At 42.9% G+C, this 17,836-nt stretch overlaps 1 protein-coding gene across 3 annotated transcripts in view; it reads right to left on the bottom strand.

Moving 5' to 3' along the window:
* plecb (plectin b) overlaps window positions 1-17,836 on the bottom strand; it is a 130,323-nt gene that overhangs the window by 92,384 nt on the left and 20,103 nt on the right. The gene's annotated exons all lie outside the window — the stretch shown is intronic.

A 17,836-nucleotide genomic window follows, 5' to 3' on the forward strand; every position in this document is an offset into this window, starting at 1 on the left:
ACTAGAACAAATACAGGCTACAATGTCAAACGCACACTCTTCAGCTTTTCAAGGTTACACAGGGATGAATCTCTCAGCCCCTAGCAGTGTTTCATAACTCGTTTCGAAAAGGAATGAGAGTTATGAGGAGCAGGGCTTTTGTAATGTCTAGGCAGAGCTCCTGTTCAGTTTGTGCTGCTCTGGCTTTAGAAGTATCCTGCCAAGCTACACGAGCATTTATTAGCCACAGGACAGCCTGTAAATTGCTAAGATTTATTTGTCAAGGCCTGGTAAGGGAAATTTCTCTTGACCTTTCGCTAACAGTCACAGTCACTTGTTGGCTTTATCTGTCCATCTGTGATGAGTTTATCATTGCAATGCATGCCTTCCAGATTACTTCTGCTGCCTTTAAACCTTTCCTTTTTCAGAAGAGCTGGAGACAACGATTTAAAGAACTACTTAAGACCACAGTAATAGTAATACAATACAGTTGCTTTTAAATAGCTTTTGGTCAAGTAACTGCTGACACTCTGAGACTGGTCAAACAATAAATCATATCACATCACACAGACACACACAGACTGGCCATTGTGGTCATAAAAAGTTGTGTAAAGCTGCCTTCAAATGGATCTTGTGATAGATGTCATGGAAGGCAAGTCGTTGGTGTTACGCTGGATCACCTCTGCTGCTGGACCAGGCATCACACGACATATTTGTCTCAAACTACAACTACAGCCAAAGTTACTTTGCCACAGATGATGCTGTAAGACAAACAACTCTGGCCCCAAAGTCACATAAATGATAGGGCATTATCTACCTTTATATATACTGAAATTCCTTGTGTGCTCTATTAGGAAGGGCAATCTGCCAAATCAAATGTTCTTGTAAATAAGGGAACAGCCAAAAGAAGCTTTCAGGACTGAAATGTTCATTTTTATGTTGTTGGTTGGTTTTTTTTTTTTCAATTTTTCATCCTTTGAAAAATTAGCTTCAGTGGCTTCTGCTATTTCTGAAAACATTCATAACCCCGAGCTTTCAAAATATTTTCATTTCTGAGGTCATAAAAGTTCTCATGAAGATGATAAAGATGATCCTGTCCAAAGACCTCATAAATATTACTTTTTTCTGCCATGACATTTCTGCTATACATTTAATGTTTTCAGTATCCTGAAAATCTCATATAGACCAAAGTCACCTCGAATGATCACTAATGGAAAATATTTCCTCTGAACCAATAGGATTACATTTGATTGTGCTACATAAATGTTTACTATAGGTAAAGACTTTTGTGCTTGCTCCATGAGCAATAAGCTACAAAAACACAACAGACAGCTTTGCCTCCCCTGTAGTGATGCAGTTGAAATTTCATTGCTGATCAGGTTAAGCAAACACTTGTTTCTCAGCAACAAAATTAGGTGCAACTGTGTGGCTACAAAGCAGCACGTGGACAGCTGTTTTTCAGTGATACCACTTTGATAGTTTGTTTATTTCCTATGTGGCCTCTTATTGTTCCATACAACTTTACCAACCACAATTTTTTTTTCTTTGTTTGTGTCCCGTTTGGATCTTTAGCCATCAGAATTGTTGTGTTAAGGCCAAGAAAGATGCCAAGCGGATTTATTTTACCAAGTGGATCATCATGGCCTTGCCATATTGGTCCATTTGATTGACCTTTATTATAATTATGAATTTATTTTATTTTCAGTTGCTACAAACGGGACAGACATGACTGGGGGATAGGACAGGGAGAAAGAATGAAAGAAAGAGAGGGAGAGAAAGAAAACCAAAGGGGAGAAGAGACGATGAGAAGGGGGGGAAGGAAGAAAAAAAAAACAAACAAAAAAAACAAAACACCTGGGTCACCTGTATGGAGAAAAAAAACAGAAGAGAAAGCAAACAACAAAGAGCAACATAATAAAAAAAATGGCACCATCACAATAAACTAGCTAGCAGTAGATATCAGTAGATACTAAATAATAAACGATATTGTGCAGCACGCAAGATAGACAGCGCACAATGTGCTTTGAGGCAGCAGCAAAGAAAGCTGTAGTCCGCGTCTGTGAATACCCGTGTGTACACCCGTGTGCATACCTGTGTGGATCAGCATGCTTGCATTCCAAAGGTTTCTCCATGTAACGATCTGCTAGGGAGTGTGGGGGGGCCACAGCCCCGTCCTCCAGGGTATGAAGCAGGTATGGAGGAGATCAAAACTCCAGACATCCAGAGGCCCCCAGAACACAAGAGACCAAGGAAGACCAACAGAGGGGCAGCCGCGCCACTGTCCCAGTAAGAGCTGAGGAGAGTCCCAGATGAGGGCTCGCTCAGCAGCCGCGGAGCAGAAGCCAGGGGGCGTTGCAGTGACGCGCCCGTGAGCTCCGCCGGCAGCCAGCTGTGCCTGAGTGACCGAGCCCCAGGCCGAGAGGCCGGGGGCACCCCACCTCCAAAGTGGCCCGAGCGAGCCCCAGGCTCCAGGCCCCAATAAGCGGCCGCCAAGGAGTGAGCCGGTGTGTACCCGGACACCCACCCCCAGACACAAAGAACCACCAACGCACCGACACCTGAGGGAGTCCGCCACTGGCAGGGGAAGTGGTGGTGGGTGGAGATAGGCCTCCAAACCTTGGAGGGCCTGAGATGTCCCCAGAGAGGTGGCGTCTGATACCCAACCTGACATATAGACACAGACATACAGGCACACACAGACACAAACATCCATTCCCACCCTCATGCTCTCATATGCACTTACTCCACACTCAACCAACGTGGAGACAGACATAAAGAGACGCTGTACACACGATCACACTCCCCAAGCGTACTCTACAAACCGGGTCTAGGTACCCTTGCCCCTGGAGGGGGGAACTGCACCCAGACCCAGGTGGTGTTACCCTTTTCCCTGCGGTGGGGGGAGGCAGACCGCCCCGACTCCGCAGCAGCAGGGAGGCCCCACACTCCAGACCGCAGTCGGACGGCCAACTCCTCCTAGCCCCCCCCGCTCCAGCAGGCCGCAGAGAACGGGGGTGAGAGAAGACTCCAAACCTCCCTCCACCCGCTCATTGTAGTGTTGATGCATGTGTGTTCTAAGGTGCAATTAAAACCCAGGAGGGCATGGAGCTACCTGCCAGAGAGCAGCAGGTAAGCGCATGGTCCCTCCTGCTAGCCCTCAATGTCTACGTGTATTCAAAATTGAGAGATGGGCAACGACGCCAGGGGTGACATAGGTGCACCCTGGTGACATACCCCTACTCCAAGGCCCTGCATGTGTGGGTGGTTGTGGTGGAGCGGGAAGAGGGAGGCAACTGGAGATGGGGAGGGAAGGAAGGGAGGGGCAGGTGACCCCTCCCTGGGGTCAGCTCCCCCGCTGACCCCAGTAGGCACTCCCATACTCCGCGACCCGCCAGGGAAAGGGGGCCCAGGCCCATCCAGACCGGGGCCCAGCGCAGCAGCGCTCCCCGGCCCCACAGAGCCCGGGACAGTCCACCCAACCCCACCACAGAGAAAACTGCACCCACCCCACCATCCACTCATCTTCCAGACTACATGAGACAATAGACGCCCAGGCTGAGATCTTCCTCCACCTCTCCTGTATCTCCCCCTCCTGCAGAGAGTTCCTGAGGAGAGGAAAGCTCCTGCAAGGTGTGACAATCTCCCCCACCTGTTGAAGAGTCCCCCAGGCGGCTCGACGCACCGGCGGCACCCTGCGCCAGGGATGGGCCCCCATGCACCCACCCGCCCACAACCCCGGCAACACACAAAACAAGACCCAAGGCCCCGAGGCCCGGCCCGGGCCCCAGCCCAGAGACGGAGCGCCCCCAGAACCTCACGCCCATCCCGGACCCACCCAGGGGCAGACAGGCTACCAGGTCAGTAACCCACGTCCGTCAGCACAGACCCTCCCCTAGCCCCGCTGCACGCAGCCACGAGGAAACAGTCACCCGAGAGCCAAAAGAGCCCCCAACCGGACATGACCGCTACCCCGGGTTGAGCCCCCCAAGGAAGATGCCTCCGGGGAACCCCCCGACGCCCTAAGCCTGTCCCTACCCCCACACCAATCACAACAGTGAAGGCGGGACCAAACTATGACCCCCCACCCCCACTAGGTGATGGAGCTGATCAAAGGAGCCCAGAGCAATTGATCTGATGTGGTGGCAGAGGCTGTATCAAGACTAATGTAATCTAATAGATAATTTCTATATTGGTTAGAATTAAGATTATTTTTATTTTTCCAGTTCATGAGGACTGTTTTCTTGGCTATGCATAGGGCAGTGAAAACCATATGGGCGATATTCTTTTCTGAAGTGACATTATCTAAGCTGCCCAACAAACACACTAAGGGGGAAGTTGGAATGTTACATTTCAGACACTTCGATAAGTCTTCACATATCTCGCGCCAAAACTTCTGCACTGGTGGACAGAACCAAAGAGCGTGAATGTAATTGTCTGGTGTATTGCCCTGACAGTGTGAGCAGTTGTTGGAAGATGTAAAGCCCATCTTGAACATCCGATGACCTGTATAGTGCACTCTATGTAGTATTTTGTATTGTATTAATTGCAGACTGGGATTTTTAATCAATTTAAAGGTTTTTAAGCATACCTGAGACCAGAAGTTTTGGTCTAAGCTGACTGATAAATCTGCTTCCCACTTTGCAATAGGAAGGGATATTGATTCATCTAATTTAGAAAGTGTTCTGTATATTTTAGATAATAATTTGGGGGATTTAAGAGTAAGGAAATGTGCCGCACTTGGTGGTGTTTGTAATTCAACTTGACTGAGGTTAAATTTCTTTTTTACTATGGATTTAATTTGTTGATATTCTAAAAATCTTTTCTTGTTGATCCCATATTGTGCAACTAGTCTGTCAAATGGAATAAATTCTGTTCCCTCTAATATATGTTCTAAGTATTTAATTCCTTTACAACTCCATTCTGGGAAATTAATCATATTATTGTTTTGTAATATGTCAGGGTTATTCCAGATAGGTGTACGTTTGCATGGGATTAATGAAGACTCCGTTATTTTTAGAAACTCCCACCATGCTGTTAGAGAAAAGCTGATGTTGATACTTTTAAAGCATTCATGTCTTTTGATGTTTGAGCTAATAAATGGTAGGTCTGAAATCTCTAGATCCTTGCATAGTGCCTGTTCAACATCTAGCCAGGGCTCATCTAAGAAGGTATGTTTTGACCATTCTGAGATGAACTGAAGCCTGTTGGCTAAGAAGTATTGGTGAAAATTAGGCAGATCTAATCCTCCTCTAACCAACCACAATTTTTGATACTTTCACCCTTTGAGTGTTTCAAAGTCCCGCTGGCTCTCAGCTCTGCTGCTCCACCGACATCAGACCGGTAGCCCTGCTGTGGACAGTCCAGACAAAACATTCCTACTGTCTGAGGTCACCCAGCCACTCAGACCTCCGGCCCAATGTACCGGCTTAGAGCACAAGGCAGCAGTCAGCAGGAGACCGGGCTCCCCATCAAGAGAGATCACCCGCGTGTTTGTCTGTGATAAAATAGTTAAGCCAATGGACTGAACCTGACAAAACACAGCCTGTCAACAGTGCCAGTGTGATCTCAGCAGATTTTGTTTTCCATAGTTTATCACAAGTTTCCTGTTATTTTAATTTGATTAAAAACCATCTCATCATTATTTTTTTGTGATTTCACAGGCTATGTATATAACGCAGGAAAATGCATATACGGGAGGTTTTCTTTTTATCATTAATGTTGACAGGCAAACAGCAAGCAGCCTGCAAATGTCTTCAGGGAGGGTGATTTTTCCTACCATACTGCTACACACAAGACTCCTGAGGAATTCTAAGAATTGAGACAACACGACCTTAAAAACAAGGCAGCTAAAGACCAGAGATCAGCTCTCGTGTGGACCTTCGGCTGCAGCAGGTGGCTCCCTTTATAATTTTCTACCTTCTTGAGATTTGGAAATATGATTGATGGAGAGGCGAGCACAAGAACGTTATCTCTGAGTCACATTCTATTTACAGAAAGGAGGAAAAGAGGGAGTCATTTAAATGAAAAAGTATAAGTGGTTGACATGGAGCAAAATGGGTCCCCAAAGGTCTCCCCCTGCCCCCCCACTCCACCCCACCCACGCTCTGACTCACTGGCTTCCACTGAGATTCACTATGCTGGAACTGGACTAAGTAGCGTCACTGGAGCGATGCAGTCATTTTAGCTTTGTTTAAACGAACCCATCAGCTATTGAGACAGAGGACATTAATCCAAAGCCTGGAATCCACACACTGATCTCCACTCTGGAATACAATCTCCGCTATTTCAGCTACTGTTCCTGATGTCAACCCAAAGCTTTTTTTAAAATCCTTGGGGATTTCCTTAAAAGTCCATTTGTCAGCTTTTTTGATCATCAGGTCTGTTGTTATGAGAACAATGATCCACCAGGGGCTGTGCTTACTCTGTAAAGCCATGATGCAGTCAGCCAACATAAGCAGAGAAGCAACAGTGGGGGAAACAATATCTAGCTCTAGGATATTAATACCGTGACACATATGTTTCTCTCCAAACAATGTGAGTATAAACTGGCTCATGCATCATGTCGGTGAATTGGCAGAAACAGCCTTTTTAAAGGCCAAAAATTAAAACCAGAGGCCTGCTGCAACAACAGGTCCCACCTTACACGCCGCTTCATCTAAACAAATTGCTGCCAAGCGTGAACCCAACCACAACTGATCGATGCTTAGTGAGAGGAGAGAGAATCCAATCCTCCTCTCCCCTTACCCTCTACTTTATCTGCCTCTTAATTTCTGCTTGTGAAAACTGATTTGTCTTTCAGCACTTTGTCTCTCTCCTTCCTGTCCTGCTGCTCTCCCACACTCTCAGAGTGCCTCATCATCTTTTTCTGTCTTCACCACACATGACAGGGAGTTTCTGCTTGAGGCATCTCTCTGGCTACTGCCCGTAATGCTCCTTTCCCAGGATGGATGGTGGGACTTTCGCCGCATGTCTGACAGATTTAAATCGATTCGTCCAGAGCCGCTTTCAGCTCTCCTAAAACTGACACCAGTGAGTCTGTCTCTATTCCATGACCGATGCCAGCAGCCCACTGCCTCCTACTGGAAGCCACAGAGAATCCTTGTAGTTTGGGCCCCCAACAACCTTTTACCATGACTATAACTTAGCAGATCTCATGACCAGAGAAAAAAGTAGTGCTTCTGACTGTTCCTTGGCTATGTTTCAGATGTTAATTCAGTTTCCTTAAACTTGATTTATGTGTCCTTCTGTGCTGTTTGGCAATACAGGACACTGGTTCTGATTGCATGTGAAGTGCACTTCCTGTTGAAAACACCCTCATATGTCAGTTGCCCCCCCCCCCCCCTCTATGAAATTCAGGTTATCACAAATTTTTAAATGTAATACTGTAAAGTTCAAAATCAGTTGAAATTAATCAGATCTATCAGTTGACAGTAGAATTAAAATGCTGCAACTGTACCACGAATTTAAGCACATTATATGCAGTATGTCAGTTGGCTATGTTAATGTGCTCTCACATCTCTCTTGGCCTTCAGCTGTGAATTCATGGAATGATGGTAAAGGCCAAACATAAATAATGTAAGCAGGAGGTCATGGAATTGGCTTTAGTCCTTCTTTTAACAATGTCAACAGCTGTAACAACTTAACTAAGGCTAAATTATTGCGCACAGAGCTCATTCCAAATGCACTTTCCAAACATTTCAAACGCAGCCCTCACCAGGCTCGAAGTTGCCCTGGAGCAACTGGAGCGTCTAAGCCGTGTCAAAGTGTAGCTACAGCCCTACAGGAGGGCCAGAATTGGCAGTAATTTGAACTTTCAGATAAGAAAACAAACAACAGGCAGTTTTTTCCAGGGTTGCTGTTGACCTGTGCTTCCTGGGAGGGCAGACACGCCCCTCAGAGAGCCAGCGGGCAGGAGACACACAAAAGCATGAGAGGCCGTGTTTAGTTTTACAGCAGTCTATCATCTGAGAAGCATCTTTATCTATGAAGCAAGTCGTGCCTTTTACGTAAGTCCAGTCTGTGTAGCTCCTTTTTCAGTGAAACGGAGGAGTCGAGTTTGCCATTTAGGGTAGTTTTTTTGCATATTCTGTCAAAGCCTCACAGAATCTGACTGTGGAAGGCTAACAAGCTTCACTCCTCCATCTTTGGTGTCTTCGACCAGGAGGAGATTAAGTCAACCGCTAACAGAGGAAAATGCAACGAGTTACTCGTTGTGGTATGCTTGCAGTCCCAGAGGGAGAGCGTGTGCATGTGGAAAGATCAGTGAGAAACCTAATGTGCAATGACAGTGTGTGCACACGTGGGACACATTCCCCCCACTGTCAGCTGTGTGGGGTGACCTGCCATGACATTCCTGGCTTGTGTTGGTGACTGTCACACAATCTAGCTCCAGTTGCTCTGAATACCACTGACCAGCAATAAACTCACTGCCTTTGAGTGTCAGGAAATGATGGAAAGTTATACACATTCACAAATGATTGCTCACGAGCATCATTACTTGGTAATATGAATTAACAGGTATCAGATCATGTGCTAAGGACTATTTTTACTATTACTCACTTGGAACATAATAAGCCTGAAGTCTGCTTGGCAAAAAAAAGGAGTTTTTTCCACTTACTCAGAAAAAATCTGGAAAGAGTTCAATGTGAACGTAATTGCTCTGGGCTATCAAAAAGTTCTTGTCTTCCCTCAACAGAGTGCTCCTTCACACTGGACACAGAGATTTCTGTTAACTCCAACCACGGTGAAACAGATGGGACTTTGGTTTCTGTGTGTGCTCTCAGCTTTCAGTTCTGTTTTTCTCTGCTTTCTTTCAGCCTACGTTTGCAGTAACAAGGTGGATTCAGGGCCTGAAGTGAAATATGTAACTGTGCTCTGAATCGTAACATCCAAAATGAAGACACATAACAGAACTAGCAACAAGGTCCAAGTGAATGCTTAAAGAAAGGGAAAAATGTTCCTAAAACACTTGTGTTTGAGAGCAATCTGTCACATAAATGCACAATTATGCAAAAAAAAAAATCCAGTTTCATTCTTTCTTTTTTCCAGAGAAGGCTGGGAAATGAGGGGGAGGGATGGTTTTCCCTGTTCTCTCTGGAAGTGGAGGCTCTGCTTTTAAAGCTATTTTTCCATCTATACTATGTGTACAATATGGTGTAGCCACGGTATGCTTGCACAACACTGTGTCAGGTAAGCTGCAGCACAGTGCTCCAGGATGTTTTGTTCTCCTCATTAAGTTTTTCACAGCTCATTGGAGCCTTGAAGCTACAGTCCCAAACTAATACTGGACTTAATAAAGCCTCACAGCCCTGCCGTCCATTATAAAGCAGCAGAGACAAAGTCTCTTTGTGTCAGACACAACCCAGGTGTTAGAACGTTATTATTTTCCACACAAATGTGTTTTCCACACTGACTTTTCCCTCTCAAGCCGCAAAACCATGTGTTTCAAAGTCCTTGTAAAAATCATGGAGAAGCTATAAATGCTTTAATACCACAGGACTCCTTATTTGTTTAAAAAGAGAAGCAGTAAAGCCGTCCAACCCTGGTAAGCTGTGAGCTGAAAGGTCTGGAGCTCCAGTATATGAGAAGACAGAGTGAGCTGACATTTGCCACTCAATCTGCTGTTTAAGCAGATCTCACGTCGTCTAAAAGCAAACAAGATGTCAGATTAAATAGGATCATCAGGACAGTTAAAAGCCACAATCATCCGTCTACTGAACTGCTGCGCAGCACTGAGCACATCCACATCTGTCTGACTCAGCATGTCAGACATTCAAAGAGGAGAATGACTTTGAAAGGTGGAATCTAACTGGGTTTTGACCAAATGCATGTAACGTATTTATCCAGAGGCGTCATTTTAACTTTTGAAGCTAAAGGTCGTCCAAAGTCTCATTTGGAGCGTCAGGTTTAGCACTATTGCTGCTGCCATTTGAATTTTAGACAAGAAGTGACCATATTTTGGATGAGATGGTAGCAAGGTGCAGTCACAGTAAGAAACACCTCCGTGAAACTGACAGAAGAGGTTACAATTAGGAAGTTTAAGTCAATTTCAAAGGACTAAGAATATAGTGTTAATGAAATTTCACTCCAATTTGGATGCTGTTTTTTCCCTTGTCTTTGCTTCCAGGTCACTCTTAACAAAGAGATTTTACCTGGATAGAATAAAGTGTCAGAGTAATAAAATATTACAGTTTCACACACTAAAACTGAATAACTGACTTCTTGGCTGGGTTGTTAGTACAATTAACCACGAAACTAACTAGCATCCTAGCTGCCACCCACCTGTTGTTCAAAGAATTCTACTAATGCATAACTTTTATGGATTGGCGATTTACTAACATATAGTGCTTTTCTACTCTAGCTGGGCACTGAAAATGTATCTTCCTAAGTTTCTCATTAACCCAATCTCACACACGCAATCATACAGCGCTGTTACTCCAGTCAGGGTTCAGTATCTTGTCCAAGGATATCGAACCCTGAGTGTATCAGATGTCGACTCACCGACCTGATCAACAGGTGACCTTCTGTACCACGTGAACCTCAATCCGACCCACAAGAAAGATCTGTGTGACCTAGTTAGTCCTCAAGAAGTCATCATATTTGGATGAAATAGTAAAGTTTATATTCATAAATTATATATATATATTTATTATTTAAATACAGTTCCCAAGAAGACAATAAAAATAAATAATAAAAATAAGAAACCTAAACCATTTTTTGCACCAGACCGTAAACATGCACTATAGAGAGGTGGAGAGACACTAAATGTATTAATGGTTGTAGAGCCTTGAATGATTAGGATGTCAAAAAAAATTCCAGTTTACTGCAATTTTTGCCTTTATTTTATAGCTTTAGCCATCATTTTCTTGTGAATTAATACTACACAGTATAAAAATAAAATCACAAGTCATGAGTGCAACTGGAGAACAAGCAAAAGAAAATTAGGTGCATATCATGCACCTGCAGCTGAAGCCAAGGGTAGACCAGTCTGTCAGAATGCTGACACTTTCAAGGTCCCAAAAACTTTAACAGATGCAACATTTCAAGGCTACACGGTCACTGGCCTTGCCAGACATTCCCCTCTTCTTTCCCAAGTAATAAAAGTTAAATGATTAGATAGTGTGCAAACAAAGCTACAGTTTACCCTGATTACCGAAACCAGTTAATTTCAAGATAAAACCCAAATTAATAGACAGAAACTCTCTCTCTCTCTCTCTTACAGTTCAAGTGTAGCCAATCCAGAGGTTTGTGTAAATACTCTGTGGTTCCCTACAGTTTGTAGTCTACCTTACAATATAAAGTGCCTTCAGGCGATAGTTGTTGTGATTTGGCGCTGTATAATTGAACTGAATTCATGTTTCTTAATCATCTCATTTATTTTTCAGACTGTGAGTGGAGCTTTAATATTACTCACAGAAGTGACTGCCAAACCCACAGAAATTCAACCAAGAGTTCATGAAGGCTGACATCATTCTAAATGATTTTCTACAAAGCAAAACATCCATCCCATTCAGCATAAATAAACACATCAAATGACATTGTATCGCTGTAAATATTAGCATCCAATCGCACTCCCTGCCTCCTGTAAACATACTTTCTTTTAAATGTTCTCCTTTCTGTCTCTCTATTTACTGCTCTCATTACTTCACAAACACAGACAGGCAAAAAACACAAGAGATTCAGGCATAAAGGAACAGCAGCTTCTGTTCTGGAAAACTGTTGACTATTTGACAGGAAGGTCGACAGACTGGGGAAACATCCCTCTGAAGCTTCTCACTCTCTCCCTTAAAAGGCCCTAAAGGGATCCCAGCAGAGTTTTACTTATCAAGCCCTGCCCCAAAGTAACCTCTCAATTGAGTTGTGTGTCACTGCTGATCTATCCCAAGCAACAGGAAGCTGACACACACGAAAAATATAATAACTAAAAAAAGAAAAGGAAAAACCCACCCAAATGTAGCAATTCTCACAGCAGCTTAGCTAAAGGGCCTTTGTGACCCTCATGCTAAACAATGTCACACCCTGCGGTTGAGTGTGGTGCTATTTGGTGGAAATACAGTAACAGTAAAGTTCCATGACCTAGATTTTTCCTTTTGGTTTCATTGGTGGATAATTGGCAACTGAAAGCACTAAAAGGGCTCCATTTGGCTACACTGATATTAGAGGAAAGCCCTAAAATGTCATACATTTGTAAACAGACGCACATAAAAAAAAAGCCAGATCAACAGATTTTATACCAACGGTCTATTTTCCACAAGCACTTCACCTGGCACTGACATCTGCGTATGGCTGACTTCAAAAAGAATTCAGCATTTTCTGTTTGTAGAAGTGGTAGCCAGAGTAGTTTCCAGTGAAAAGACAGCCAACTGCATCAAGAGAAGGAAAATAAATTGCCCACATTTGATGTTACCGCTAGCCCAGAATACCATATAACTGATGTCATAGTAATTTAAGATTCTAAAAGTTGTCCATGTGTGGCAGAAGGTAGGTTAAATTATGTGAGACAGCATTCTAACTTTGGGAACTGCAAAGTTGTGCCTTGCTGGGTGAATGAATGAGTAAATGAATCCATCTGTCACTTTGATGCTAGAATACCTAAATTTCTCCAGTGAGGGAAAATGAAGGATATTTCTATTCAATTCTGTTCTAGAATTGAATGAATGACTCAAAAACTGATACTGAACGAAGTTTTCATAAAGCTAGTTCAAAATGATCAACGAAATATGGACAATGACAATGACAGTGCTCGATAAAAGATGTAGCCATGGAGATGTCTTCACAAGGCTAGCGCAAGGAGCATATTGACTTTTTGGCATTTTAACTGTTGCCATGATGGACAATGGATGTGAACATATTGATATGACAGAGTATTGCTTGGGGAGTTGCCGTCAACCCAACCTAGCATTTGCTAGCTAGCTTAGTTTCTGTACCAGTCGTTAAACATGCTTTTGGAGCAGCCTCAAGTGGCCATTCAAAGAAGTACTTTTGCTTAGTTTTTGCCCTAGAGGTTCCTGCTTGAGTTGCTCTTTGTGTTTAGTGCTAATTATTAAATGTCAATTCACTATTTCAGTAACTTAAAACAAACACTGTTGGTAGGTTAGCATGCTAACAGCTATGCTTCATTCATTTATTTTAAGTTAAACATTTTTTTTACTTGTTTAGGATTTTTAAATGTCCTTTTATATCCTTTAAATATATAGTATAGTATTTTTTTGCATAGTAGTTTTAATTGCAATGCTTGCACAACCAAACAAATTACAAAAGAATCTCTCTACCCTTTCCAAAACATCCAACGTGACCTGAACTCGTAATTAGTACAGTCTCACAGAGCAGCTGGTGTGGCTGTAGACTAAGTGTAGAGATAATACCTGGCAGTTGAAGGAGATGCAAATCCTCCATAAATGAAACAGAGATATCAGTATCTACTCTTGTGCAAATTTCAGAACCAACAGCTGAAAACTGAGAAAATTAAGCTAAAGTGAAGACGTGGCGAGTCTCATTCTGCCCAGTTTTGTCCATTTTGTTTCAAATCAGGGCTGTAATGAAAAGAATTCTAGGAAAATCAATGACTGGGACTCAATGGTGAACCAATGTTAAGCAAAGAGGTGTGTAACCATAGCACAGGTTGACTAAATGTTGCAGAGCATTAAAAAATATATATAGATATATAGATACACGAGAAAAATGTGGGCACTTGTAAATGTGTTTATAGCACACTATTACAGTTGAAGTTGATTTAAAAGTACAGACACTCAACAACAGCCTCACAGAACCTCTAAGCAACTGTACTCATATCTAGTTGTTGTAGGTTAAGTGCTTTTCTCAAAGGCACTCAACAGATGGCAACCAGCTGAAACAAGCTGAGAAAATGTTACGGAAACTGTCATTTAAAACTTTTGAGATCTGACAAGTTATTAGTGAGTGTGTGCTAGATAAGAATGACTAACACATACTCAGTGGCTTTAAACAGACATACACTTAACACATACACTCACACACCAATTTGTCATTTGGTTTTTTAAAGACTTCATTCATCACAAACCACTTCCCATACTGCTTCTCACGTCACGCATACTGGAAATAGAATTTGCTGCAGTCATTCATAAAGACATATGCTGCATGTCTGCACTGTAAAGTCATCTCCGTGATATGTATGGCAAAAATAAAGTACTACTTAATAATTCCCAACTGTTTTATGTTTTTCAGCCAAAGAGAAACTGCAATTTAAATTACCCATAGCAACTAATCAAGCTGGCCAAAAATAACAGTTTAATTGGTTGACTGAACATTGCCACGGCTATATTTAGGGTTTATTTTAAGCCCTGCAGGGCATAGGACAGGGCCTTCTAGGACACCCACTGGGGCAAAAATGCATGCCAGCCATGGCTGCGCACCCTCAGAAGTCCACCCGACTTGCACAGGGCAATCCCCCACTCAGGCGGCCTAGTAACACTGGCATCAGCTGCTGCCACAAATTGCATTAGAGGACAGTGGGATGACAGCCAGGCCTTTACCATCCAACCAGCTGCAATTCAGAAAAGGCAAGGAGACAGCAGTGAGTAACATTAGAAAGAGCAGACTGACTAATAGACTATAATTTTATTTTAACCCATTCGGAAAATATGGCTGATCCCAAATCCAGTGTCATGCTCTAGTCCTTATTCTTTGTAAATTAGGACCACCGGAGATGTTTATCGTACTATCAACAAATGAAAGATGATTCAAAGGTTCCTAGGAGTTAGTAGTAGGTACAATTGGATCTCTTGGTCAGCTGATGCCTCTCTGTGTTGGGCCTGTATGTTCTACCTGTGCCTGCATGGGTTGTTTTTTGTTTTTTTTTGTTATTCACACAGCACAAGATATGCTTTTCATGTTAACTGGTGATTCAATTGTATATGGGGATAGGAAGATCTGTGGTTCTACCTCATTGTGTTACCCCTAGTGCAACTTCTCCAGGATAAGTATTAAACCATTTCTATCTGCGGGTTTCAGTACGTCATATTTTGGATGAGCTCCAAAAGCATGCTATTCATTTACAGAGATGCAAACCTATCCAGCAAAAATAGACCCAGCATGTAAAGATAGAGGAACCACGGCTTATGGAACCAGAACACACATGCACTAGCTTAAAATGGCAACTGAATGAGTGGTGAAGGGGTTTCCTGGGGGTAAAAAAAAGCACACGAATCTAGCTAAGCCTCTGTGATGCTGCATATAGGTTGAGTTGTAGAGTGTGAATTTTCAATGCACCTTATATTCCACAAAGAAGTGTATCCATATCCGTGGGACAGTCTTGTAGATAATTGTTTACTGCATCTTACAAAACAGTCCATAGACTTTTTACACCATCATACTTCACTTTAAGGATTTGTTTAATTCCATGAATCTATCGTCCCACGAATCCTACTTGCTGGTATTTGCATTTTTAGGGCTGCACAGCCCACAGACATCATGCACTGGTCTGTTGGCTGAGATCGTGCAGAACTTTGAGCTAAACGATTAAGCCATACTCACAGTGAAAGTGCGAACATATTGATGATCAGCAAACACAATCTTAGCACTTCCTTCTTCCTATAACATCAGTTATGCCAATGAGGAGAACGATACAACAGCAAAAGGTTGACCGCACCCAGGTGGGTATAAATCTACACCTGGAAAACCGTGTGCTGTATCTCAAAGGTATCAGTGATTACACAGGCAAATGATTCTTTGCATGGTTGCATATTAAAGATGCCACGAGGCAGCCTTCTATGTTAAGTAAACACCCGCAGTCATGAAAAAGCTTTTAGCATGAGCTATTGCAAAATGCATAGAGCAAATATCCACATTAGCATGTCTTTTGATCCAGTGTAGATCTTGCAGGGAATAAATCATTATTGTGGGGGAAAAAAAGACAAAGTGGCTGATTTGTCTTTAAACACAAAATGGGGTCAGTATGCAGAGAATATGGAGAGGGACAGGTATTTAGAACAGTGTGGCTATGTTCTGCAAAGATACAAATAAGCATGTGAGAAACAGACTTTAAAACTGCTGGGTACTGCTTTACAAACCTAATAATTTTCATAATTAAGCTCTGGGAGGTACAAACATACACGCAACCTGTCCAACCATGCCGCATGGAGCCAATACAGACACGTAGCCTATTCTATTCATAGGAACTACAATACAGTACTTTCTAAAGCCTTGCAGGTTCTGCATAAAAATTGCTATTGTTATTTACATTTGCAAGATATCCATGTCTAAAAACAATATGAAAAAAATCAGAGATAGGAATGTGACAAAGTCGGAGAGTTTTGTGCCTTTATAAGGAGAGCAGGATCTGCAAGGAGCACAGACGCTGTTGAGGTAGGAACACAAAGGAACGTCTGGAACATAAACACCTGCCACAGAGCCAGCTTCTGCTTCCCATTACCTCCTGGTTCAGAAGCAGCATTACAAACACACACTGAAACATACAGACCCATGCACAAATGAGGCAAATCTGGTCCAGCGTCTGTGTTTCCGACATAGTTTTCTAAACTTAACTGCTAAAAAGTTCTAGCGCGTCTCCTGTCCTGTGGCACGTTCACTACGCTTTGAAGACAAATTCTTATCAGTCTCTATTTCAGCAACAGCGTTGCCGAAACCCATAAAACGTTTAGACTTGATAACAGTAGAGCAGCAGTTTTGTGTCAAAAACCAACCTGTCTGAATTCCCAGCTAAATGCAACCAATTCCCACTGGAGAAGGCCAACGGGATGTCTTACTGCCAAAGTATTCGGTCATCGCCGAAGTATTCTGCACTCATTCCATTTGTTTACAGTAATTACACAGACATTGAAAATCAATACAGTGAAGGTTCAAAGATGTTAACAATGCCAAGTTTGGCAGCATTATTTTAAAGATATGGAACGTGTACACAAAGAGACCCAGACAAAGAAAAACATGCTGATACACAGAAAAATGAGCAATGGTGATTCAGCACAAGCACAGCCGCCAGATTCTCACAACAAGAGAGAGGCAAAGGGGGAAAAAACTGGGGCAATATTTATAGAGTAGCTCTTGCTCTTCCTGATGATCCTTTGGAACAGAGGAGATGAAACACACAACAGGAAAAAACATTTAGCGCAAGGAAAAGCGAAAGAAGACAGACATATGAGCCGCAGACAAGAGTGGCAGCTAAGGAAAACTTTTAAAGTGAAAGCACCTGGAGGATGCTGCTGACTTCCTCTGATGTGGAGAAAGTGAAAGCAGTTGTGGAGATGTGTTGTTGTGACAGATGACTCTTGTATGGATGTTTTTTTTTTCAATTTATCCTCCTCATCTTGATCTTTGTTTGATTAACCTTTGTGACACATTACATTTCCAAATAAAGTAAACCATGTGAAATATTAGACATAAGGCAAGGCATGCAGCACACTTAGGGGGAGATAATGGGATAAAATTTGAGAAGAAAAGCAAGTTCTTCCTGTGGGGCGTTAATGAATTTCACTGTTGCTTAGCAGCACCTGTTAATGCCCTCTGTTGTGCTGGACGCAGGCTGCAATGGGCAAAGTGCCGAGACTTTAAAATAAAGTCTCATAATGACATCAAGGTCAGAGGTGAGCAGAGCGGGCTGTTTGTTAGCACTGATTGAAGCACTCCTGTAAATCCACTGCACTCTTGCAATGCACACAAACACACAGCAGAGATAGTGTGGAAAAGTGACAGCCAACATGTGTGGCAATCAATAAAAAACACTCAGCAGTCAAGAGATGGAGCATGCAGGACTACTGCTCCAGAAACATGCACGGCAGCCGGCACATTTTAAAAGCACAGCAGACAGGCACATGCATCCCACCTGTGCTGAGTCAGACAAATGAATGGGACAGATACAAACACA

Source organism: Astatotilapia calliptera, chromosome 11 (assembly GCF_900246225.1).
Source record: "Astatotilapia calliptera chromosome 11, fAstCal1.2, whole genome shotgun sequence".
Taxonomy (NCBI): domain Eukaryota; kingdom Metazoa; phylum Chordata; class Actinopteri; order Cichliformes; family Cichlidae; genus Astatotilapia; species Astatotilapia calliptera.